The following is a 27,837-nucleotide window of genomic DNA, read 5'->3' as shown; positions in this document are numbered from 1 at the left end:
ACCTGTTCAGGGACCCACTCAGGCCCTGCTGGAAGAGCTGCTCTCTCTTACCTGTCTGGCGGTGGGCAGTGCAGCTGGGAAGGTGTGGCCGGCGCGAGCCCCAGCTGGGCATGGCTCGGTGAAGCCCTGAGTGACAGAGTCGGCCACCTGCTGGTACATGGGAGAGGGTGGCCGAGGGGCGGCTCACCTCACCTCGGCCCCTAGCAGAGCGGCTGCAACACGCGGCTCCCACTAGCTTGGCTCCTCGCCTGCCTGGCTTTGCAGCTCATGAACGGGAATGCAGCGAGCGCCAGGGGAAGGGGGTGGGGAGGAGGAGGGAGGGGAGGGGGCACTCTGACAGATGATGCGCACTGCCACGCAGAGTCGGGGGAGGACCGCAGACTCCAGCAGGATGGCACTGCCTATGTGGCTCTCCTGCTGACAGCTTGTTCACTGGCAGCTGCCTCCGAGGGGCCGACGCTCTGAAGAATTCAGAGAGAGGCAGAGCCCAGAGGGGTCTGAGGGTGGAGGTTGGGGAGGGAGGAGGTCCCCTGGGTCGCACACTGAGGAAGGAGGTGAAGCAGGGTAACTGGCATCAGGGAGAGAGAAGGACCTGCTTTGGCTCAAAAACAGACCAGGTTGGACACGAGAGCCAAAGGCCCTGCTCCCGCTCTGGCTTCAAGGTGGTGTCTCTCCTGCCACAGCCAACAAGCCAGGCCACTCTGGCTTAGGGATTCAGAATGGCTGGGCAACGTAGACAAAGCACAATTCCAACTTTCTCGACGAGGAGACAAAAATCAGGCCTAGAAGAGTACAGAGCATGAAATGTTTCGTGTTATTTGTCACTCCACGCCACAGGCAAGGCTGAGTGCCCCCTCTTACAATGGCCCAACCTGTGACGGGGCTGAGGTGGCAAAAACAGGAGCGAGAGGGAGGCCCAGGAGGGGATGGAGAGGGCGTGTCACGGGATGCTTCTGTCTGTAAAGTTCCATTTGGATGGTGAGGAGCGAAACCTTTTGGACAGCTCGGGCCGGCACCTGGAGCGGCTTCTGAGCGTCAGGGGTAACCCTTCGCATTGGATTCTCGAGTCTACTCTACCTGCCGCCACGTGCGGCAGGTTCACCGCACAGGCCCCTGAGCTGACAGTCATCGGCTCTATTTACAACCACAGCCAGAGAAAGAGGCTGACTGGGAAACAAACAAACAGCGAAGCCAGAGAAGACCAAAGGAAGTGCAGCTGGGGAGACTCAACAAGCACAGCTAATGAAGGGAAACAGCTCACAAATGAGGGCCTTCTCCGGAGGGAGGGGTGGGAAGCAGGGGCCAAGAACTGCGACAGACTTCCAGAGAAGCGTCCTCCCCGCTACAAGCTAGTTCTTTTCCTTTAGGTCTGCCTTCAGATGCCCTGACGAGCGCTGCCCCGGATGGCCCTCAGGGTATGGTTGCTCCGGTTAGGACAGTGCCTCTGTAAAGGGTCACGATCACCATTTCACTGCAGCATCAAACACTGCCCCAATTCAACAAAATCAGGGCAATTCAAACAATCGTTGGAGCCTACTGTGTGCTGTGGGGTTGCAAAGATGACTGAGACATCCTTGTCATGTCTCGGGTGATCCGAGGAGAGAGAGATTTAAATAAGTGATGCTAGTGTATAGATAAGTGAACTAAGGACACAGAGAGTGACACAGAAACACTCGGGGGAGGAGAGACCAGGTCCACGTGAGAAAGCAGAGCTGTCCTCTCACTGGAGGCCTCATCTGACCCGCATGGTGAAGGTTACCTGTGGATTTTGACCAGCGGAGTTTAGTGAGAGGAGAATTCAAGGCTGAGTAACAGCCTGGGCAAAGGCATAGAGTCTAGAGGTGACCCAGGTGTTTGGGGAAGTGAGTGCTCTTCCTAGGGAGGCTGGAGCAGAAAGTAAAGTGTGATAGGAGGCTGCAGTGGATGATGTAAATTAATGGGTACATTGCAACCAGATGGTAAAAAAAAGAAAAAAAAATGTTTTAAATAAAGGAGTGTTGGTCAAATCATTTGCATTATCAGATATGAGTTTTGGGTTTTTTTGAATTTTATTTTATTTATTTTTTATACAGCAGGTTCTTATTAGTTATCTATTTTATACATATTAGTGTATACATGTCAATCCCAATCGCCCAATTCATCCCACCACGGCCCCCACCCCGCTTTCCCTCCTTGGTGTCCATACTTTTGTTCTCTGCATCTGTGTCTCTACTTCTGCCTTGCAAACTGGTTCATCTGTACTATTTTTCTAGATTCCACATATATGTGTTAATATACGATATTTGTTTTTCTCTTTCTGACTTACTTCACTCCCTATGGCAGTCTCTAGATCCATCCACATCTCTACAAATGACCCAGTTTCGTTCCCTTTTATGGCTGAGTAATATTCCATTGTATATATGGACCACATCTTCTTTATCCATTCGTCTGTCGATGGGCATTTAGGTTGCTTCCATGACCCGGCTATTGTAAATAGTGCTGCAATGAACATTGGGGTGCATGTGTCTTTTTGAATTGTGGTTTTCTCTGGGTATATGCCCAGTAGTGGGATTGCTGGGTCATATGGTAATTCTATTTTTAGTTTTTTAAGCAACCTCTATACTGTTCTCCACAGTGGCTGTATCAATTTACATTCCCACCAACAGTGCAAGAGGGTTCCCTTTTCTCCACACCCACTCCAGCATTTGTAGTTTGTAGATTTTCTGATGATGCCCATTCTAACTGGTGTGAGGTGATACCTCATTGTAGTTTTGATTTGCACTTCTCTAATAATTAGTGATGTTGAGCAGCTTTTCATGTGCCTCTTGGCCATCTGTATGTCTTCTTTGGAGAAATGTCTACTTAGGTTTTCTGCCCATTTTTGGATTGGGTTGTTTGTTTTTGTTTTTTTTAATATTGAGCTGCATGAGCTGTTTATATATTTTGGAGATTAATCCTTTGTCTGTTGATTCATTTGCAAATATTTTCTCCCATAATGAGGGTTGTCTTTTTGTCTTGTTTGTAGTTTCCTTTGCTGTGCAAAAAAAAAGCTTTTAAGTTTCATTAGGTCTCATTTATTTATTTTTGTTTTTATTTCCATTTTTCTAGGAGGTGGACCAAAAAAGATCTTGCTGTGATTTATGTCAAAGAGTGTTCTTCCTATGTTTTCCTCTAAGAGTTTTATAGCGTCTGGTCTTACATTTAGGTCTTTAATCCATTTTGAGTTTATTTTTGTGTATGGTGTTAGGGAGTGATCTAATTTCATTCTTTTACATGTAGCTGTCCAGTTTCCCCAGCACCACTTATTGAAGAGCCTGTCTTTTCTCCATTGTATATCCTTGCCTCCTTTGTCATAAATTAGTTGACCATAGGTGCATGGGTTTATCTCTGGGCTTTCTATCCTGTTCCATTGAACTATATTTCTGTTTTTGTGCCAGTACCATATTGTCTTGATTACTGTAGCTTTGTAGTATAGTCTGAAGTCAGGGAGTCTGACTAAAGTCCCCCACTATTATTGTGTTACTTTTGATTTCCTCTTTTATAGCTGTTAGCATTTGCCTTATGTATTGAGGTGCTCCTGTGTTGTGTGCATATATATTTATAATTGTTATATCTTCTTCTTGGATTGATCCCTTGATCATTATGTAGTGTCCTTCCTTGTCTCTTGTAACATTCTTTATTTTAAAGTCTATTTTATCTGATATGACTATTGCTACTCCAGCTTTCTTTTGATTTCCATTTGCATGGAATATCTTTTTCCATCCCCTCACGTTCAGTCTGTATGTGTCCCTAGGTCTGAAGTGGGTCTCTTGTAGACAGCATATAGATGGGTCTTGTTTTTGTATCCATTCAGCGAGCCTGTGTCTTTTGGTTGGAGCATTTAATCCATTCACATTTAAGGTAATTATTGATATGTATGTTCCTATGACCATTTTCTTAATTGTCTTGAGTTTGTTTTGGTAGGTCTTTTTCTTCTCTTGTGTTTCCCACTTAGAGAAGTTCCTTTAGCATTTGTTGTAGAGCTGGTTTGGTGCTGCTGAATTCTCTTAGGTTTTGCTTGTCTGTAAACTTTTGATTTCTCCGTCAAATCTGAATGAGATCATTGCCAGGTAGAGTAATCTTGGTTGTAGGTTCTTCCCTTTCATCACTTTAAATATATTGTGCCACTCCCTTCTGGCCTGTAGAGTTTCTGCTGAAAACTCAGCTGTTAACTTTATGGGAGTTCCCTTGTATGTTATTTGTCATTTTTCCCTTGTTGCTTTTAATAATTTTTCTTTGTCTTTAGTTTTTGTCACTTTGATTACTATGTGTCTCGGTGTGTTCCTCCTTGGGTTTATCCTGCCTGGGACTCTCTGCGCTTCCTGGACTCGGGTGGCTATTTCCCTTCCCATGTTAGGGAAGTTTTCGACTATAATCTCTTCAAATATTTTCTCAGGTCCTTTTTCTCTTCTCCTTCTGGGACCCCTGTAATGCAAATGTTGGTGTGTTTAATGTTGTCCCAGATGTCACTTAGGCTGTCTTCATTTCTTTTCATTCTTTTTTCTTTATTCTGTTCCGCAGCAGTGAATTCCACCATTCTGTCTTCCAGGTCTCTTATCCATTCTTCTGCCTCAGTTATGCCTCTATTTATTCCTTCTAGTGTATTTTTAATTTCAGTTATTGTATTGTTCATCTCCGTTTGTTTGTTCTTTAATTCTTCTAGGTGTTTGTTCTTTAATTCTTCTAGGTCTTTGTTAAACATTTCTTGCATCTTCTCGATCTTTGCCTCCATTCTTTTTCTGAGGTCCTGGATCATCTTCACTATCATTATTCTGAATTCTTTTTTTGGAAGGTTGCCTATCTCCACTTCATTTAGTTGTTTTTCTGGGGTTTTATCTTGTTCCTTCATCCGGTACATAGTCCTTTGCCTTTTCATTTTGTCTATCTGTGAAATGTGGTTTTCATTCCACAGGCTGCAGGACTTTAGTTCTTCTAGCTTTTGCTGTCTGCCTTCTGGTGGATGAGGTTATCTAAGAGCCTTGTGCAAGCTTCCTGATGGGAGGGACTGGTGGTGGATAAAGGTGGGTGTTGCTCTGGTGGGCAGAGCTCAGCAAAACTTTAATCCACTTGTCTGCTAATGGGTGGGGCTGAGTTTCCTCCCTGTTGGTTGTTTGGCCTGAGGCGACCCAGCACTGGAGCCTGCAGGCTCTTTGGTGGGGCTAATGGTGGACTCCGGAAGGGCTCACACCAAGGAGTACTTCCCAGAACTTCTGCTGCCAGTGTCCTTGTCCCCACAGTGAGCCACAGCTGCCCCCCACCTCTGCGGGAGACCCTCCAACACCAGCAGGCAGGCCTGGCTCAGTCTCCTATAGGGTCACTGCTCCTTCCCCCTGGGTCCCAATGCACACACTACCGTGTATGTGTCCTTCAAGAATGGAGTCTCTGTTTCCCCCAGTCCTGTTGAAGTCCTGCAATCAAATCCCACTAGGCTTCAAAGTCTGATTCTCTGGGAATTCCTCCTCCCATTGCCGGACTCCCAGGTTGGGAAGCCTGACGTCAGGCTCAGAACCTTCACTCCAGTGAGTGGACCTCTGTGGTATAAGTGTTTACCACAGTTTGTGAGTCACCCACCCAGCGGTTATGGGATTTGATTTTATTGTGATTGCACCCCTCCTACCGTCTCATTGTGGCTTCTCCTTTGTCTTTGGACATGGGGTATCTTTTTTGGTGAGTTCCAGTGTCTTCCTGTCAACGATTGTTCAGCAGTTAGCTGTGATTCCAGTGCTGTTGCAAGAGGGATGGGTGCACATCCTTCTACTCCGTCATCTTGAACCAATCTCCAGATCTGAGTCTTAAGGAGATACTGAGTAGAGAGAGACTGGAGGAAAATGAAGCCAATCAAGGTTATTATAAATCCCTGGGTGAGAGGGGATGAACAAAGTACAGAGATATGTGAAGGCTGAATCAGCAGGTCTTGATTTGAAGTGAGGGATGGAGGAGTTCAGAATGGAGAAGGATGGGAGGGAGATGGGATCTATAATCTTACATTTGAAAACAGGCTTTGAAAGCTAGGGGACCCAAGAGAAAGAGCAGATGTAGGCTGGTAACAGGAAAACTAATGTGTTTGGTTTAGGATTGTTTGAGCTATTAAACTATTACTATTACTAGGGAAGAAGATCAAGAGGAGATGGAAATATAGTGCTGATCTCAGCAAAAGCGTGGAAAGCTGGGAGCTCTCTCCTTGAAGATAAGAGATGGGAATAGATGAAATCACTCAAGAGAGGGGCTGAGGGCAGAACCTTGAGAAGTGACTATATTTAAAAGAGGAGGAGAGAAAGAGGAGTCAATCAGAGATTATCAGAGTGAGTGATAAGGAAACCAGAGGAATGAAATGTAATAGAAGACAGGAAAGATGAGCTTTTGAGACGCAGGTGTCATATACCTTGGAGAAGTCAACGTGAGTGATAACTGAAATGAAGATGGTGGCAGACTTTGAATTTTAGGTTGAATTGGTGACCATTGAGAAAGTGGTTTGAAAAAATAAACTGTGGCCTACACCCCCAGATTTTCCCATTCAGTAGGTCTAGGGTGGGTTCTGAGAATTTGCATTTCTAACAAATTCCCAGTAATGCTGATGTTGCATATCTAGGACCACACCTGACAACTACTGGCTTAGAGTATTACTGCCCAGATTTTCACATATCATGGCAAACACAGAAAACAGTTTTTGACAGCAAAGGAAACCATCAACAGAGTGAAAAGGCAATCTACCAAATGGGAGAAAATAGTTGCAAATCATATAAGGGGTTAATATCCAAACTATACAAAGAACTCATATAACTCAGTAGCAAAAAACCAAACAGTCCAATTAGAAAATGGGCAGAGGATCTGAATAGACATTTTTCCAAAGAAGATGTACAGATGCCCAACAGGTACATGAAAGTGCTCAACATCACTAACCATCAGGGAGATGCAAATCAAAACCACAGTGAGATATCACCTCACGGTTGTTAGAATGGCTATTATCAAAAAGACAAGAAATACCAAGTGTTGGTGAGGATGAGGAGAAAAGGGAACCTTTGCATTGTTGGTAGGAATGTAAACTGGTGCAGCTGCTATGGGAAACATTTATGGAGGTTCCTCAAAAAATTCAAAATAGAACTACCAGGAGATCCAGCAATTCCACTTCTGGATATTTACCTGAAAGAAATAAAACAATAACTTGAAAAGATATCTGAACCTCCATGTTCATTGCAGCACTATTTATAATAGCTAAGATGTGCACAGACAGAGAGAACAGACTTGTGGTTGCCAAGGGGGAGGGGGATGGGGGAGGGAAGGACTGGGAGTTTGGTATTAGCAGATGCAAACTAGTATATATAGGTTGGATAAACAACAAGGTCCTACTGTATAGCACAGGGAACTATATTAAATATCTTGTGGTAAACCATAATAGAAAGGAATATTAAAAAGAATATATATCTATAACTGAGTCACTTTGCTATACAGCAGAAATTAACACAACATTGTAAATCAACTATACTTCAATAAAATTAAAAAAAAAAAACAGTAGCCAAGATATGGAAACAAATGTTCATCAATGGATGATGGACAAAGAAAATGTGGTATATATATACATATATACACATAATAGAATGGAAATATATATATGTATACACACACATAATGGAATACTATTCAGCCATTAAAAAGAATGAAATCTTGCCATTTGCAACAACATGGGTGGACCTTGAGGGCATTATGCTACGTGAAATAAGTTAGACAGAGAAAGATAAATACCACATGATCTTACTTGTATGTGGAATCTAAACAAACAAAGTCTCATAGATACAGAGAACAGATTGGTGGTTACCAGAGGTGGGAGGTAGGGGTTGAGTGAAATGGGTGAAGGGGGTCAAAAGGTACAAAATTCTAGTTGTAAAATAAATGAGTCACGGGATGTAATGTACAGCATGGTGACTATAGTTAATGATACCATATTGTATATTTGAAAGTTGCTAAGAGGGGAAGTCTTAAAAGTTCTCTCCTCACAAGAAAAAAAACTGTAACTATTTGTGGTGATGGATTTAAAATATTATTGTTGTGATCACTTCACAATACATACAAATGTCGAACCATTATGTTGTACACCTGAAACTAATGTTATATGTCAGATATACTGCAATAAAAAATTTTAAAGATGGATCTATTTAACAAAAAGATCGCTAAAAGAGTTCATAACTTTCCCAAGACTTTTTTCCTTCTGAATCTCAGATTTTGCATGATTGAGTAGCAATTTATGAGAACAATGAATCACATTTGCATTCAAAATACAACCCTTTTCTCTTGGATTTCTTTTCTGAAAAGTTTCAATACTATCTCCAACCTGCAAGAGATTATTTCTGGTTTGATTATGTTACACTGGTAAATTTCTCTACGTTATTTGAAATAAATCATATATTTGTTTTTGTTTTAAAAAATAAATAAAATTTTTTATGGAACACTGGAGTAAGTGGGGTCCATGGCTCTGCCACTCTGCCCAAATGCTGAGGGAAGGAATATCTGAGTACACGGCAGTATACACTAGGCAAACAAGTTGGGAAGCTTTGGCTTAAGGAATGAAACAATGTAGAGATACAGAAATAAATAGGATGTAAGTAGAGGCTTGGAAAGCACTTGTAAATTGGGGCTTGCTCTATCTTGTTGCTCTCGGAGTCCTACATTCTCCATGTGAAGAAGCTTGCACTAGCTTACTGGATGAATAGAAACATGTGACCCAGTCACTACTACTGTACCAGCCAACCAGCCAATAGCCAGTTAATGCCAGACATGTGAGTGAGGTCACAGTGGATAATCCAGCCACCAGCCAACCCACCAGCTGACTACTGACACATGAGCAAGCCCAACCAAGATTAGCTAAACCAGTACAAATCAGAAGGGCTGCCCAACTGACTCACATAATTATGACCTAATAAATGGTTGTTGTTTTAAGCCATTCAGTTTTAGGATATTTTGTTACACAGCAAAAGCTCACTCATACATCCTGGAGTAGCCCAGCTTTCAAACCCATTCTGGGTACTTCCAGCTCCTTTCCTTGCACACCAGCCATTTTTAATGTATCCACCACCCCAACTTCATTTCTAAAATCAATGAGTAAAATTGACATTGGCAACTAATAAAATCCCGGCTTTATGAGAAAGCTGACTTGTGTTTGTTTCTTCTGAAACCTTCGTCAACCCTTCTTTGCCTCAGATTGGTTAATTTTTTTCTTGAATATAATAGGTATGTTAATTTACTCACCTATCATGACACAGTCCATTTATTGAACACAGCTTTGGAAGTTAACTTTTTGCCAGCTGTTTTGTCCTAATGTCTAATTGTCCCACAGGAATTGCTTACTCTTGGAGAGCAAGAAGTCATCCTTCTTTGTCTTTCACAGTGCCTAGTGTAGCCTTTCAGCCATTTCCAGACCTGTAAATCATGGCCCCGGTAAATTTATAAAATTCCCAGGCAGCAACCACAGGATCATCAATCTTTATTTTTTCAAATAAGAACATTAAAAGTGGTTATCTACTGTTGCCATTATTTTATAAAATAATCTTAATGCCAAGAAGAGTATGAAGGACATAATCTGAGAATGAAGGATAATTCTTCCCATGCAAGCCCAGTTGGAAACTTTGCATCCACATTTAGGTACTTAGAAACTGATATAAAGAAATATATACACACATACACATACATATGCACAGGTACGCATGCACACGTACACACCGGATCATGTTAGCTTTTTCTTTCATTTTTTGTGGTTAGAGATAACTTTATCTTTGACTGGGACCTATAGTTGGACTGGATTTGGGAACCACTGGCCTGCATCATTGCATACATGAAACAAATACTCGGTAGAATAATAAAAGACCATAATCAGAGAAGGTGTTTGATAAGAACACCTAGGAGATATCTCAGCATTCATTACTTCTGCTAACGGGATTAGCCCTTTTTCACATTGACTCTGGAAACCTGTCCTGGAGCAGGTCCTGACCCCTCCCATCACTGGCAGTAGATCCAAGTGAGACATATTTGCAGCACCGCAAAAATAGACGTGCAATAACTAGCTACAACTCACATTTTATGGAGCACTTTGAAGGCAAACAAACTTTCCTATATTTCAGCACACTCAGAACTGTGCAGCTTTTGGAGCTCAGAAATCCTATTTGAATTTTGTGCAACTGCAGAACTACCTACAATCACTCTTAAACAGCTATTTAAGAAAGGATTCCCTACATCCCAGACTAATATCTGACATGAATGTCCTGAGACCCAGATGTGGTCAATAGACTTTGCAGAAGTCGAAGAAAGAATAAGAGAGTTCTAGCCTGAACAGAAGAGACATTTCCTAGTCCACACCCAGTCCTTAGATATGAGAGATTTGGAGGTAAATATCAGAATACACTGTAGTTTGATGTATATATGCACATGCTTAAGATGAATGTTTAGTAAATTGTTTACATACACTCCGCGTCTGGTAGATATGGAATTTCAAAACCTGTGCAGAATTGTGCCCATATGTCTGCCCACTTATGAGCATCTACACCCATATATAGTGCTCAGTATAAAATCTGTTGAAAGTATGAATGAATGAACAAAGGAAATTTCTAGGAAAGAGAGGATTTACTTATTAATCTAATGAACTTGTATTTATTTATCACCTCCTAGGGCCAGGCATTGTGCTAAGGATACCAATGCTAGGGATACTTCTATAAACAAAACAATCTTGGTTTCTTGTCTAGTTTTCATTCTCCCTACTCTGCCTCTGCCCTGTGTCAAAACCCATCTAATTAGGGCTTCCCTGGTGGTGCAGTTGTTAAGAATCTGCCTGCCAATGCAGGGGACACGGGTTCAAGCCCTGGTCTGGGAAGATCCCACATGCCGCAGAGCAACTAAGCCTGTGTGCCACAGCTATTGAGCCTGCGTGCCACAACTTCTGAAGCCCACACGCCTAGAGCCCGTGCTCCACAACGAGAAGCCACCGCAGTGAGAAGCCCGCGCACCACAACGAAGAGTAGACCCCGCTCGTCGCAACTAGAGAAAGCCCGCATGCAGCCAAAAAGAAAAATAAATACAATAAATAAATTTAAGAAAAAAAACATCTAATTTAAGAGTCGACCAGCTACTCAAGAAGGTAAGTCATAGACATCCCAAGGCCATTCTCAACAATGATCCTCTAGGCCCATCTTTTGTTTTTGAACAGCTGTTGCTCCAAACCTAGTCTCTGCCTTATTCTAAACCCTTAGGTCTGGTGCCCTAATTTCAATCCGGTATTTGGTCTTTGTGTCAGTTAGTTATTGCTGTGAAACAAGCCACTCAATATCTTAGTGACTTAAAATAATCACCATTTGTTATTGATTATGTATCTCTGAGTCATCTGGCTGGTTCTGCTGATTTGAGCCAGGCTTGGCTGATCTTCACTAGGCTGGTTCATGAATTCAAAGTCAACTGGTGGGTCAGCAGGGCCTGGCTGGTCTAGGATGGTCTCACCAGCATGCCTGGCACTTGAATGTCTGTTGGCTAGAGTGACGGGGCACATGTCCCTTATCAACCATCTGGCTAGCCAAGCTTTTTTATGGTAGAGGTAAGGTCCCCAAAAAAAAGACCAGAAGTGCAAAGACCTCTTGAAGCCCAGGCTTGGTACTGCCACAACTTTACTCTGCCATACTTTACTGGCCAAGGCAAGTCACAAGGCCAGCAGAGATTCAAGAGCTAGATAAACAGACCCCACACTTGATGAGAAAAGCTGCAAAGTCACATTATAAAGGCACGAGTATAGGGAAAGATAGAAGAATGGGGCCATTTTTATGACAAATCTACTGCAGTCTTGGTGCTTGAATTTATTTCTGGAGTTTGAATCTCTCTGCTTTCCCTGATCTCAAACCTGGCTCACCTCTCCGACTTTTCCAACTCTTCTGCTTCAGATAAGAATCTCCACTCAATTCCTATCCCATTACGGGGGCAACCCCTGAAGCCAGCCCCTTCCTAACAAGAAAGAAACTCAGACCCCTTTCATGAGTCAGTTCTCTTATTCTTAAGTAATCCTCCTCTTGTCATGAAAAAAAAAAAAAAAAAACCTTCAGCTATTGCTAAAAATAGATATCTGAACAAGGCTGAACTCCAGCTGACAACTGTAATCAAAATTCGGATACCCAGAGAGGGCAGATCACATAAGAAGAATCTTTACAACATGCTACCTTAACAAGGCTTATTCCTTGTTGAATGATAGGAATAGAATACTCTATATTTTCTCAATTCTAAAACACATTTTTTTCTCACATTTTAACATTTCTGTAACTAAGTTGTCTTACAATCAGCAGGTACATATAATGTGGTAAGACTGGTAATCCCCCCGCCACTCCCATCAATGCCCCTCAAAAAATAAAGCTATATTAAAAACATAATTCCTCTTTCAATTGAGGGATGGAATCTTAAAACTGAGAAAACGTTGTTGTGGGTCACCACCCCTCATTGCTTATGAAAATGATCCAAATGAAGTCAGAGAAAAGTAAGGCCTCAGAACTGATACGGTTTCCAAAAACTTCAACGTGTTATCATCTCTAATTCAGGGAATTAGAGGTACTACTGGAAAGGACGACACAAATTAACCGATTGTTTTCCTCTCTTGACATTTACTAGAATGGCTAATGATGATTGAAAGTGATGGATTTGAGTTCCCTGTCTCTCCCTTCCTCTGCTTCCCTCTGGCACAGGGGCTGCTGGACAATAGAATGGAGAAAAATACAAAATCAAGGAGAAGAAGCCAAAGCCATGAAAATCTACAAATGAGTGGATAACCTTTGAATAAGGAGCTGGCATCATCTAATCATTACATGGTTTCTTTGTCTGGTTTTTGTTTGTTTGTTTATTTGTTTTATTGTGTCCATTATAGGAGTTAAAAGGGCAGACTCTGGAGCCAGACTGCTTTGGTTTGAATCCCAGCTCCACCACTTAAAAGCTGTGTGACTTTAGGCAGGTGACTTAACCCTGCTGTGCCTCAGTTTTTATACCCATAAAAGTTATCATAACTAAGTATACTTACGGTAATGCCTGCCAGACAGAAATGCTCAATAAAGTTATTTACTATTATGTCCTTGAAATTTCCTTGAAGAACAAATGATCCCTTCTCTCTGGAAAGCCAAAAGACATTTCCACAAAGTCCTAGGAGAAACCTAAGTACTTCCCTGATGCATAATTATTTTCCCTCTAGGATTAAAGCCACATCTACCTTTCCCCAAGATTTCTCCTTTTTGAAGATGAAAAAAAATCAGCAATGTTACTTAGGTGAGGGTGAATTTGCTAACTGAGCAAACTCCTTTTCCAGTGTTCAAAATTGCACCAGTCCTGAAGAAGAAAAGGGCAGAGTCATCTCAGCACTTGCCACAGGGAAAGTGGAAAATATTTTACAAAACAGGCTAGATACGTGCCATATGGCTGTGTCCTCAGAAACTCCCATATAGAGCCCTGTTGGAGGCTCTTCTCCCTGGGCTGCCGCTTCCCAAAGTCAGCTTGCTTGCTGCAGGGACCTTGAGAATCCGTGGGGATTCACAGAACCCTGGGGGTTGCGACAAGGACACAGGGAAAGTCCCTGGAGTGGCCTGCAACGTGCTGCAGGCTTGGGCCTTCCTGGCAGCACGGATATCTCTATTCCAAGAACCAAAAGATCTGGAATCGAGTGAAAGGAATCCCTTGGGGACTATAATGAATGCTGTGCTCCAGCAGTGCCCGCTCGGTTCAGCTGCTTGATTAATGACACGTGAGAAGACTCAGGGCAAATTTAATGGGAGAGCAAACCTTTGCACGGTCGGTGACTGCCCTGGATAAGATCCGGCACCTCACACCCCACAAAGGAAAACGGCAGAGGGGCGTATGAGACTCCTTCCGGAGCCGTGGGCCAAGGGCAAAAACGTGGTAAGAAGCTGCTTTGGTCTGAGCGTCTGAGTCCTGCGTGCCTACAAGCCCTGAGAGCCAGCCAGGGGGAGAAAGGCCTCCATCTGCTCCTTCGGAAGTCTCTGCTCCAGCGAGGGGGTCCCTCAGCTGCCAGGCCAGTCCTGCCCGGCTGTTGCCTAACACATTTTCAAAGCTGTTCTCAAAGGCTTTGATGAGCTGGCTGTTGCTGGACAGCAGCTGAAGCCATTTGCCCTGGAAAATGGAAGGAAGCAGGTGTAACCACTCACCCCAACCTGACCCCTCAAACAGCGCCCCTACATACACTCTACAAATCATCGGGTTACTCTGTCCCTGTGTGTTTTAATAAGCACACCAATCTCTGATCCCTTAGCATTCCTGCCCTAAAATATAACCAAGAGCATCGTTCTTCTTGGCTTCCCTTTCGAGAGAGAGGTGCCAGTCCAGGGTGGTATTCTAGCCGAGAACCCAGGTCCCTCCTCGGGTGCATTCTGCCTGAAGATGATGCAGGATGCATCTTCCACCCTCTAAGTTCCATAGCCTCCGTGAAATAGAGCTCCTGGATCCAGAGGTGTCTCAGGAAGACCGAAGTCTTTTTACTAGCTTTCTCATTTTATCAAGTACAAAAAATACTGAATAACACTTTACTTAAAAATTAACGAAATCTCTAATTTTTGTTAACTGATGAAATTTTGTGTTTGAAAGAACTCTGAATTGAAAATTTAGCATTTGAAAGGACTCTTTTGCAGCCATCTACTCTGATCACCACAACGACCCAGTGGGCTAAGTATCTTTGAGGAAACTGAGATACCAGAAGGAAACTAAATTATTTAAGGATTTATTGTGAGTAATAGAGCAGAGCTGGGATTCATATTCAAGTTTTCCCAATCCCAGTCAAATATTCTTTCCAAGCTTCCCAATTCTAATAAATAAATTACATATATTGTGAATCATTGTAAGACATTTGTCATATAAATGGACTCAATGTGGTTGTCATGTTTTCTTTTTTTAAATTTTTTATTTTATATTGGAGCACAGTTGATTAACAACATTGTGCTATTTTCAGGTGTACAGCAAAGTGATTCGGTTATACTGTCATGTTTTCTTGAAAACCTGTTAAGTATGTCCAACATGACATTTAGGCCTCTTCTTCCCCTACCTGTTGTTCTGTCCCAAATAAGGCAAAAAAGTGAAGTTGGAGTCATGGAGTAGAATAGGAGGAGTTTGAGTTGATGGACAAAAAACAACCATTGGATGTCTTTGAGCAGAATTATGACATCATAACAGCTGCATTTTAGGGAATTTCATCCAGCAGCAAGGTGCCAGACTCAGAAGAAAAAGCAGATCCGAGTTACCATTTCTCTCGTGCCATACTCCAATCTTCCCTTGGGACAAATGCAACTTCTTGCCCCTCCAAATGTACCATAAAGAAGGTTCCTGCAACGCTTACATCGGAGGTAGCGACTGCTCCTGAGAGGAGCTAAGATTACAGGGTTGACATCGAGATTACTCGTTAGATGCATCCCTCATATCCAGCAACCTGGAAAACTGAGTGCTATTTACAAAGGATCTTAACTTCCAGCTGGGGATGGGGCAAGGTCTGGATAAAACTGGAAAGCAGGACCCTCTATCTAAAGAGGCAGAGGCAAAGGTCTCCCCTTCGGAGTCCAGTCAACCTTTGAGCTGAAACCTTGAGCTGTCGTCCACCCTTAGATATTTCCTCGTCACTGCTGGATTCTCTGCTTTTAAAGCTCTTGTCTTATAACTCATATACTTGTTTTTTAAAATATTTATTTATTTTATTTATTTATTTTCCTTATTTTTTTTGGCACACGGGATCTTTGTTGAGGCATGCAGGATCTTTTCATTACAGCACGCGGTCTCTTTGTTGCAGAGCTTGGGTTTTCTCTCTAGTTGAGGGATGTGGGTTTTCTCTTCTCTAGTTGTAGCGCGTGGGCTCCAGGGCACGTGGGCTCCGTAGTTTGCAGCACGCAGGCTCTCTTGTTGAGGCGCGAGAGCTCAATAATTGTGGTGCGCAGGCTCAGTTGCCCCACAGCATGTGGGATCTCAGTTCCCCGACCAGGGATCGAACCTACATCCCCTGCATTGGAAAGCAGATTCTTTACCACTGAGCCACCAGGGAAGTCCCTCTCATATACTTGTTAACAAAGGGATCAACCAGCTAACCTGAGAGAGGGTTAAAAGTCCAATCCCAAGTAAAATATTTACATTATCTGTGACTTCTTAAATAAATCAATGTTACATTTTTCCAGTGACTTCCTAAACAAATTCAATTCTTCAGCTTTGTTATCTAACCCCTAAGTGATAATTATGATGGGAATTTCAGACCAGGTCAAAGGAATGGATCACTGGGAGATGACCCAATATTTTGAAGGAGATTAAAAACTTCTGTCCCTTGATTTACACCAAATACATATCCACCTGACATATATTACAGTCCACTAACTGCAAGTACACGGCAAGTCACCTCCACTAAATGGGAGTACACTGGGTCATTGGAATGTGCGGGCCAATGACAAAAAGGCAGGAGCACTTTGTTTTCAGCAAGTTCATTCATGCACTCACCCATTCATTCATTCATTTTCAGTATCTGTTATGTGCCATGCACCCTGCAACGCTGGACAAGATAGAGGGATTCCGAATGGTCCAGACTGAGTATACAATTTCCAGCCAGAGCCCTGACCTAAATTTTGCAAAAATCCCTGGCCCTCCAGGCTTCAGCCTCTACAAATTGCCCTCTGAAGGGGAAGGAGCACTTTCGCCTGCAACCCAAATTTCTGGGAGAGTTGCTTGGGTGGTAGCAAAAGCATAAACCAGAACTGCTCCCTGGGGGGCTGGCAAAGTTTTATCATCCCCAGAGGAGATGACACTAGTCTGGGTAACAAACTGCTCTGGTCTCACAAACCCTACCTGCCACCCATTCCCAGCCTCAGCCCTGAGCGAACCTGATGAGAGAACACATAGAATTAGAGCTTGCAGAGGGGTAGCCTGAATGTAAATCGACAGGCTTCAGCTAAGAAAAATACTATCCCTTTTAGATCAGCTCGGTGCTTTGTGACCACCTAGAAGGGTGGGATAGGGAGGGTGGGAGGGAGGGAGACACAAGAGGGAAGAGATATGGGGATATACGTATATGTATAGCTGATTCACTTTGTTATAAAGCAGAAACTAACACACCATTGTAAAGCAATTATACTCCAATAAAGATGTTAAAAAAATAAATTAATTTAAAAAATAATAATAAAATAAAATAAAAATACTATCCCTTTTGTTTTTGAGTCTTCGGCTCAACACAACTCTGGGGTTTTTCTAACTTTATTTTCTCCTGATTCTTCCTCACAGCACCCTCCTGCCTTTCCCCTCTGCTCTAAAGTGGAAATACAGAACCAATATCAGCTCTAACCTGATTATCTGTTAAAATTGGGCCAGCAGAGGGTCAGGGATAATAACCACAGACAATTCTGAAAAACTATTTAAATTTGCCTTTGGCCTACATTTGTTTGTATGTGAGCATCTCGAAGTACATTTACCTTCCTAATTATGTTTTGTTTGCATTTCCTCGGCACACATTGATGGGGAAGTCAGGGAGGGGTGCAGGGAGTGGGCTGAGTGTTGAGAAAAGCTGATTTGAGATTAAAATTTGTAGGAGTTAAGCCACAAATTGCATCATTCATTTAACAAATATTTATTGAACGGCGAGAAATGGTGCAGCACGGCACTTGGTTTTGCAGGAGGTAGAAAGTAGGAATGAGATACAGCGTCTGCCTTCTTCTCAGGAAGTGTACACACACACTTGGTGTTTATGCAATTGAAATTTCACTACAGCTTTAAATATGAGCCTAAATAGCCCTGTTTTTAACACAAATATCAGCAGAACCTAGGTGGCTTTTGATCGAACAAGGCTCAGATAAATAGGGATTTCTCCAAGAACCATACTGCAATTTTCTGTGTTTCTCTGCTTGCATAAAATGCGTGTTTCTCAGCTTGTAGAAAATAGCAGAGGAATCACTTCCCAGGGTACACGAGCATTCACAGTAATGGGTTGCAGAGGTTTCCCCTTGAGACAGCATTTCTGAATTTACTGATAAATTAATCACTGAGGAAGCAAACACTCAGTGTGTCACATGCTCTCGGTTCAGCCGCTTCCAGGCAAGCCCATCACAGCCTTCCTTTTGGTTTGCACCCCTAGGCCTGGAATCTGTGACACTGCCCCTCAAAGGGCAGGAGTCTTCCCCAGTTCAGTCATCCATGGAAGTCAAGTGTGTCAACTTGGGAAAAGCAGGTGAGAGGACAAGAGTCATGTTGGACCCACATGTGAAGTGGGACAAAAGTGTGAATCCATAACACTAACCCTTCACCCAGATTCTCCTATTAAAACAGATTCTTGGGGCTTCCCTGGTGGCGCAGTGGTTGAGAGTCTACCTGCCAATGCAGGGGACACAGGTTCGAGCCCTGGTCTGGGAAGATCCCACATGCCGCGGAGCAACTGGGCCCGTGAGCCACAACTACTGAGCCTGCGCGTCTGGAGCCTGTGCTCCGCAACAAGAGAGGCCGCGATAATGAGAGGCCCGCGCACCGCGATGAAGAGTGGCCCCCACTTGCCGCGGCTAGAGAAAGCCCTCGCACAGAAACGAAGACCCAACACAGCCAAAAATAATAAATAAATAAAGTGTAAAAATTAAAAAAAAAAAACAAAAACAGATTCTTTTCCACTCCCTCGCTGCCATTTCCACGATGGCAAGAGGAATTGGTAAGGTGGATTATGTGTGTGTCACTTGCAGTGTGTGAATCCCAGACACACCCCTCAACTGCCCCCACTGCTGGGAGAGCATCTGGGCCCCAAGCTGTCCTTGGTGTGTTGTGGGAGAGAGGGTCGCCTCCTGTTAGCGATGAGTGAGGCATTCTCAGAAGGCACCTCCAGCCAGGCTTACCTGGTCATTATCAGCACCAAGGTCAGAGGCACTCAGAACACAGGCTCGCTTGTACATGTGCAAGGTAGGTGCCTCCTCACTGCAGGTGACCTAGGGAATCAGTGAACTCGTTTCAAAGGTCAAACAACATATTTTACACATAGTAAAAGTAAGAACTGTTATGTGAAATGACACATACATTAGGTATATTCTTACTCTGTATCACGGTTTTTTTAAAAAACTACTCTATCTAGGACATTCAGTATTGATGTGCATGAGCATGAAGCAAAAGCCTGAGAAATGATCCCCTAATACTCATAGAATCAGTACTAAGGTAAGAGTAAATATCTGCATCGTGAACAAGCATCGACAACATAAATAAAAGGACAAGGGAGAGTAAGTTCCTTTTTTTTTAATATTTTATTTATTTATTTGGTTGCACTGGGTCTGAGTTGTGGCAGGCGGGCCCCTCAATTGCAGCTCACTGGGTCCTTAGTTGCAGCAGGTGGGCTCCTTAGTTGTGGCATGCAAACTCTTAGTTGCAGCATGCATGTGGGATCTAGTTCCCTGACCAGGGATCGAACTCAGACCCCTGCATTGGGAGCTCAGAGTCTTAACCACTGCACCACCAGGGAAGTCCCTGAAGTTCCTCTCAAGACAAGGCTGTGTATAAGGGAGCTGGCGTACCCTTCCAATTCTTGCCATGGGTTTCAAGTTCCCAGAAATGCCTCTTGTAAAGCATCACTCAGCAAGGGAAGAGCAGCCACCTACTTTATAGTTTCTCCTATAACTGAAGAGTTTTAGGAGAAAGGGAGGGAGAGAGGGCAGGAGATTCAGTGCCCTAGTGTCCCTGAGAAACTTTTCAAAAATACATCTTGTAGGGGCTTCCCTGGTGGCTCAGTGGTTAAGAATCTGCCTGCCAACGTAGGGGACACGGGCTCAAGCCCTGGTCCAGGAAGATCTCACATGCCACAGAGCAACTAAGCCCATGCGCCGCAACTACTGAGCCTGCGCTCTAGAGCCCGCGAGTCACAACTACTGAGCCCACATGCCACAACTACTGAAGCTTGTGCACCTAGAGCCCATGCTCCACAACAAGAGAAGCCACTGCAATGAGAAGCCCGCGCACCGCAACGAAGAGTAGTCCCCGCTCGCCGCAACTAGAGAAAGCCCGCGCACGGCAGCCAAAAATAAATAAAATAAATAAATTTATTTTAAAAAAATACATCTTGTAAAGACTCTGACTCCCCTGTACAACTGGTGCTAACCATGCCACCTGCTAAACTGAGCAGGTGGAGATTTGAACACCGAGATTGAGCAAGTAATTAACCACCTAAGTAGGAGGACCTGATACCCCCAGAATGCCTTCCCCACTCTTAAAATTAATGTGGGAGTTAAGTATATTTTATTTCAAAAACCAAATTCCCCTGAAGAGGTAACACTTTAGACTGTCCATCATTTACATCTCAGTGTGAATTTGTTTCAGATCCTGTTCTAAAACCAGGTATTGGTAAGAACAAGAAAAGAACAGGACAACCCCATGTGGCTTTGAGGATACTACCGTTGTAAAAAAGGGGCCTCAAGGAAGGAGGCTGCAGAGGCAAAGACAGCCTTCTACTTCGCGGTGCTCAGAGCTGGTCCAGCTGAGGAACATGGCCTTCTGCCCACTAAGAAACTGCAGCCACTGTGGTTTGAACCAGCTTTCTAAGAACATTGGCCATCTGAGATTGGCTTTGAACAAAGCAGGATAGCGTGTGCCCAGAAGCATCAATCACTTGATTTTAATATTTGTCAACCATCCTTATTCCTTTTCCTGTCTTCCCCTTCCCCCCACCAACACCACCAGGATAATCATTCCAATAACCCCCTAACTTGGGATCAGATGATCTCCATGCTGTGGCCAGGAAAAGTCCAAGGGCTGAGGCACCTAAGACAACTATCTGGACATCATCATCATCAATAAGGAACATGTATATTATTAGACACTTTACGCCAGCATCATTCTAAGCTTTTTACGTGGATTATTTCTTTTGATCATCACAACCACCTATGAAGTAAGTTTCTCATTGTCCAGTGATAAAAGCAAGGCTTGAGAGGTTAAGCCAAGGTTACGGGGCTTGTAAGTAGTGCAGCTGGGATTCACCGAAGGCAGTCTAACTCCGGCAGCAGCAACACTTGGGAAGAAGTACTCGTTAGTGGCGTGATCAACTGCAAAAGCTTTGCACTCTGTGTGTCGTCCACTCTGGCCTCCTCCCTGCACAAGGCGACCTGACAAAAGACTTTCTGCCCATACTACCTCCCAGGTGGTACTGGAAAGGAAACCCTGGCCTGGGCCCCAAGGCATCCTTCAAGGAGATGCATGAAGGAGAGACAGACGTGGCTCACAGCCACTGTCAGCCCCGCACTGAAGAGCAGCCGTCTCCAAGGAGGCGTGCCTGGGCTTCCCCACCCCTGAGATGAAATCATGGCTCAGACAAGGGGTGTGAAGCCATCCATGGACTGACAGCATAATACCCATGACTTTCACAGTATGTGTCTTTCAGCTGCAGAAATACGGACAGGATAATTTTAGCTCCACGTGCCTTAGCACAGCTCCATCTCTCCTGCCACCCGACTGGCTCCAGACAGAGGCCCATTGTGTCCTTCTGCACCAAGGCCCTCAGACCCGGTTAAGAAGCACAGACTGCAAACTCTGGGGGGTCAGTTGGGGGCCCAGTGGAGAGCAAGGCTCAGGGCTACCACCGGTTCTCTCCCCATGCCCCAGAGCCGTGTGTCCTGAAGTGACGGCCTCTGAACATCCAAGGGGACGCTGCTGCTCCCAGCATCTGCTCGCTGATACACAGCTTCCCTAAGCAGCTCCACACAGGCGGAGCAGAGGGGAAAGAAGGACCCGCCTGTGCGGAACGCTGGGACAGCCAGCACCCTTTGACCTAGAAAGAAAGAGGGACCTAACCGCACTCCTTCTCCTCCCTTTCTTTCTTTGGGTTTAGTGTCTCTTCTTTTTCCTGATTTTCCTCCTACTTCTGCCAATGTGCTTTTATGTGTGTGCAGGGGTTTTTATCCTTTATAGGATATTGTCCAGTTTTCTCTCACTTCCCTAATTTTATGGGTCTTATATCTTAGTGGGAAAACCTAGGCGCTCATCATTTCCATTATAACCAATTTCGTTCTCCTCAGCGCGTCTCTCTCTGCTCACCAAAGGCCAGGCCTAAGTGCTTAGTGAGGAAAAAAACTCAAGAATCTGAACTATGAAGCACGTACACATGCGTGTGCACACACACACGCACACACGCGTGCACACCCTTCCCACTTGGGACAGAATATATGCTTGGCTCAAACCCACCCAAGCCAGTAGAAGACGATGACCTTTCTCTCTCTCATTACAATCTCCACATCAATGTGGCACACCTAATCACCTTTAGAATCCAGGGACTGCATTTCCTTAGCTCTTGGTGAACTGTAAGTTACTCCATAGGGCCAAAGACTGGATGACATACCATGGGATGACCAGGTGTTGGCACTGGATAACACTGTATCTCACTGGCACTCCCCTGCCCACTTGGGATTTAAAATTCTGACAAGCTACCTATTCCCAGTCTTAAAGAAAAAGATACTGAGTTGCAAACTATTGTCAAGTTAATTCTTATTTTTTCAAATCTCACCACTGCCCCTTACTTGCTCTGCGAGCTCAGGCAACCTTAACATTCCTTTGCCTCAGTTTCCTCAACTTTAAAAAAGGATAACAAAAATCACGTATCCCTTAGGGTCGTGGTATCCAATCAATAGGAAACATCTACAACAATCCAACTCTGGACAACTTAACTAACAAGATAGTGCCTAGGCTCAAGAGAAAAAAATGAACGCTCAGGTCCCGGAAAAGGCAGTGAAACACCAAGATTCCAGGTTACAGAAAGGAACAATTTCCTCAGGGCAGCCCTATTGGGATTCATCAACTCCATTCATTGTTCCCATCTTGTTTCACTCAACTCAAGTTTTGTATTTCCAAGAGAGAGCCTGATGGGTCTAGCACAGGTCATACACCCATCCTTGTTACCAGTGAAGGGCACAGAATGTGGATTTACAGGTGTGGTATAAAGCCTAAAATTCAGACCCAGTATCATGTGTGCCTTGACATCTGGGGAAAACTGGGAGGGTCTCGAATGGCCTAACCACAAATTCTCCTCCCTCTCTGCTCCTGCAAATAGGGCCCCCTAGTCAAAGGACCCTCCTTATCAAACAGACCAAGTGCAAGTCCTGCCTATCCCTGAGTAGCTAGTTTCAGTTCCCTGCCAGCTCATGGAATTATTCAAACAACCCAATCACATCCTCATGTGGAAACCAGGGGGCACCCCAAACTCCTGATACTACAAAGTTTGCCTCCCACAGCCTCTGCTTGTTCCCTTTCTTCCCACATGCAGCCCCCATGTGACCCTGTGTGGCCTGTGCTGTCCTCCTCCCCCAGCCTGCGAGAGCATGTGACTCATAAACTTCTGTCAATCTCATCTGTCCAGTGTCAGGAGTCATGTGTCCATCCACCCCCATAACGCTCTGGAGAGAATCCCTCCTTCACCAGTGGAGTAAAGGGGAGGCAAATAAAACAGGCCCCTAAGGTTACATGTTCTAGGGGCTGGGTGGTTCCCAAGAGGAAAGTCAAGCGCTGTTACCAGAGACTAGGAGGAATGCGGGTCCAACAAAAACAACAGGTGCCCAGTACATCATGAAGAGTGCTTAACACAGGGCCTGAAAACCAGGAAGTGATCCTGAAAATGTAGGCAGTAGTAACATTATTTCCACATTGTCATGGAAATCGACAAAGTCTCTGAAAATAAACCTCCTACTGTAGCATTTTCCATGTTTATGGAGTACTCGTTGCCCCCCTCTCTAGACGTATTCCCAGCACCTCATGACAGTACAGAGCACCAGGCGCCCAAAAAGCCAAAGGCATCGTTAAGGCAACCACAGGTGTGGGTCCCAAGGCAGGAAGTGCAGAGACACCGGCAGAAACTCCCTTGCTTGGGATTCCTGAATTGAGCCGACGGACAAGGCAGTAGGGCATCATACAAGCACCTTGCTCTGCAAGTAATGTCATTGCATCCGGCGGGAAGGGAACAGGTGATGAACCAATACCGCCCCTGCACTGAGCCACTCCCCTGATTATTTACGTCCTCCAAGTAAGAGGAACACTATTAAAAACACTACATTTGGCAAGGGACTGGCCTTCTGAGCAGAATGCGTAGCCAGTGCATGATGACGTATCCCAATCACAAATGCCAGACAAAGCCCCCGACCCCAAACATCAACCTGTTGCCTATCATTCTGCCACTAAAATGTCATTCTTTCAGTTTCTGAGAGTCTTTTTCAAAATAACACAGGTCCCACCTTTTTTAGCAAATACCTCACCTTTGCGGAGTTTTGCTCTCCTTAAGCTGAGAACCAAAATAGGACACAGGCTGGGTACCTGACTGGAAGCGGAACACCTGACTAGGACAAGACCCAGGAGGGAGGAAAGGAGGACTGAGCAGTGGCTGGGGACACACACCAGTGACAAATATCAAGACAGCTGCTCAGTGGACCAGGGTCAGCCAGCATTGGCTTGAGCTCTGGGACCACCTAGCTAAGTGATGGCCACAGCCTAGCTTCACCCTAATCTCTGTGTGCCAAGCACTTGGCATTGGCATCAACAGCCGGGGATATGCTGGCCCCAGATGTTGGCTAAATTCCCCAAATTCCCAGATGCTGCACAGGACCTGGGATCTCAGCTCCCTGAGCGCCAAGAAATCCTAACTTGGGCTTTCCACCATGCCAATCCCTATTTTCCTCCTTTGTTTCCCATCACCCTAGTGATTCTCATTTGTTTTATGTTTAGAAATCAAAATTCTTGAGTAACTGCAAGCACAGCTCTCTGCTATTTAAGAGTGCACATAATAAAAACAGTAAGGGTAACAATTAAAGAGCTTATCAAATACCAGGCGCTTTATAAATATTATCTTCTTTACTCCCCTACAATTACCCTGCAAGGTGGCCTTTGTTACTCCCACTAAACAGGTGAGTCTGAAATGTTAAGGGACTTGTCCAAGGTCACTCGGAGAGTCAGTGGCAGAGCTGGAACTCAAATCTAACTGCAAAGCCTCAAACACACTCATTGTCTCTTGAAAAAGGGTGCTAACTTATTATCATATCCTAATCACGCTGTAAAGGCTAACCATACACCCATGAAGGGTCCATGAAAACATGACAGTTTTTCCCAAAAGTTTTACTCAGGTGTTCAGAATGTGTAAACTACTTGGACGTCAATTCATGGCCACACTTGACCTTATTACTCAGGTCTCAGAGAGTCAGACCTTGCCCTAGAAGCTAAATAAACATATCTTGTTCCATCTGAATTCTACCATGAAATCCTGCTATCTTTTTAGTCTGTTTCTAGAGTCCTTATTGATATATCTTTTCAAGGTTTTCACGTTATCACCCACAGCTAGAACATAAAAGTGTTCCTGGCTTGGAACACCATATGAACAGCATTTACACCTTTCTAAAATGTGGGCATCCTTTAAAATATCCACATTTTACAATAAATGATACCATTTAGGATGTTCCAACAGAGAAGCATTCTTTTCCTTCTGTTCTTCTATTGTAGTCATGGAGACTTCAAATTTGGTTAAAATGAACAGACAAAATTAAAACCTGCACAAAAAGTTGGTATCAGAGCAAATAATAATGACAGTTTATATTTCAGCGGTTTTTGTGTCTGAGGAAATCAATCATTCTACAGACGTTACCTCATTGTGATCTCTCACTAAGATAGGAAAAGGACAGGTACTCCCGTCCTCTCAAGATCCACAAGGGAACCATGGTGAAGACCATGATAAAGGGAGACTGGGTCTGTACTACAGGGAAATAAACAGCTGAAAGAAACAATTGCACCCACCCAGTTATTTGGCATCAGACTGGTCAAATTAATCATTTGAAATTAATGTTTTAATCAGTCAACTCAGCCGTATTGGTCTGTACAGACAAGAACTGCCAGATTTACCAGCAAGCCATGGAGAATAGCTGAGAATAAACCTCAGGTCACTTCACTGAATGGGTTGCTTTAAAAAGACAACATTTCCCTGCCCCACCGGATATTGCTCACCTTGATGGCTGCAGGTGTCCTACATATCTCCACACTGTCACCAGGGGGGGTGTCTCTAAAATACAGATCTGATTACGTTACTCCCCAGTGATAATTGGATGGACTTGAAACTCTTCCTGATGACACAATGTCCTTCCTGATCTGACCTCCTGACTACTTTGCTGTCCCATGTCTCACTCTCCACCCCCAATGCCATGCTGCGGTTGTAAGAAGCTATTGGTGGCTAGCAATTCTTTAAATATTCCAGCCTGTTGCCTGGCCATACTACCTTGCCCAGCCATATACATACACCCCAATCTCAACCCAGCATCGCCTGTACGAAAACAACCATTTATCCCTCCTTCCTTACTTTTTTAAAGTAACGTTTTATTATTTTTAAAAAAGCACCAGAAAATATGGTAAAGAAAGACAGAAACAAGAAAACTAAAAGTATATATAATCCCATTGCCCACAGATAACATCCTGTTAGCATTTTCAGTATATTCCTTATAGTCTTCTTTATATGCGCAAATACAGACATTTTCTACCACACCAATTTGACTTCTGAGACTCAACTCTAGTGTCACTTCCTGTAAGATGATTTTTCTAACCTTTTCTCCCCCTCATCCTCCCAAACTTAATCATGCTCTCTCCCACTCACACTTCAGGTCTCAGTTTAAATGTCATAACCTCAGACAGTCCTTTCCAGACCACCCCCCCAAAGTATATAAATTACATCACCCCACTTACTCATCACCCCACTTACTCTCTCTGATAACACAGTCCTTTTCTTTCGTCACAGTACCTGAATTTATAATTGTATATTTATTTGTGTGTTTATACATCCACATCTTTCCCATTAGATTGATAACTCCATGAAAGTAGGAACCATAGCTGTACCCCAAAACCTGAAACAGCATCTAGTGTCATCAAACACACAATGAATGTGTGTTTAATAACTAATGAATGGCAGCTCCCTTCTCTGTACCCACACTAACACCTTACCAACCTCTACCACGTCAACTTACGTATTTTATTATACCAGTTGCTCACACTTAACTGTATGCTCCTGGAAGACAAAGACTGTCTTTAAGTCCACGACTTCATTTTTACCTATGAAGTAATAATTACATCCCTATCACACGATGTCCTGAACATGGCACATATTCAATTCTTTTGAATGATGAAAAAAACGAATGAATGAATTGCTATATGGTCAGGACAGCTTGCCAGGGATGCCCTTGGGTGATCCTATTTCTTATGTAAATTCTTTATTCCTGGTTTTGCTTAATAATGGTTTCTACATAATACCAAAATATTTCTGAAAAGTGAAAACATTGCTTCGTGCTCCAGATGTTTCATTTTCAGAAGCCAAACATCCAGATCATTGCACACACATGAGAAATTTAGTGTCCTTTCATCCAGGTGTTTGGCATCTTCTTGGCTCATTCAGAATCTAAAGGAAACAAGAAACAGATGCTTTGTCCCACCACCACCTATAAAACTAAATAAATATAGATAGCTTTAGAGAAAACGAAAATAAATAATTTCCGTGATTAAAGCCCACATTTTCAGTGCACCATAATCTTTCTACATTCCAAAGAGCACTGGCTTACATAAGAGACAACTGTTACGTGGGAATATCAGTGAGCTTGCTTTCAGCTGCAAATGAGAAAACCCAACTGAAAATGACTTAAATATCAATAATTTCAGTACCGCACATAAGAGGAAGTCTGGAGGTTGGCTAATTCAGCAGTTCAGCAGCATCAACAGAGATCCCAGTGTTTTCTACCTTTCTGCTCTGCCTTTCTTAGAAAACACCTTCCCAGAGTTTCAAAGCAATAGGAATAGGACCAGGTGTCACAGACACAACAAATAGCATCC

At 43.7% G+C, this 27,837-nt stretch overlaps 1 protein-coding gene and 1 long non-coding RNA gene across 4 annotated transcripts in view; one reads left to right on the top strand and one right to left on the bottom strand.

Moving 5' to 3' along the window:
• Window positions 1–27,837, bottom strand: part of RGS8 (regulator of G protein signaling 8) — a 135,847-nt gene that overhangs the window by 41,854 nt on the left and 66,156 nt on the right. The gene's annotated exons all lie outside the window — the stretch shown is intronic.
• LOC309604894 lies at window positions 1,966–17,167 on the top strand. The gene is made up of 2 exons (XR_014231118.1): window positions 1,966–7,580; window positions 7,613–17,167. It is a non-coding gene; the product is annotated as an uncharacterized lncRNA (long non-coding RNA).

The sequence above is a fragment of the Balaenoptera borealis genome (assembly GCF_965194805.1).
Source record: "Balaenoptera borealis genome assembly, chromosome: 1".
In the NCBI taxonomy this organism is placed as follows: Eukaryota; Metazoa; Chordata; class Mammalia; order Artiodactyla; family Balaenopteridae; genus Balaenoptera; species Balaenoptera borealis.
This window is presented reverse-complemented; position numbering and strand designations above follow the sequence as displayed.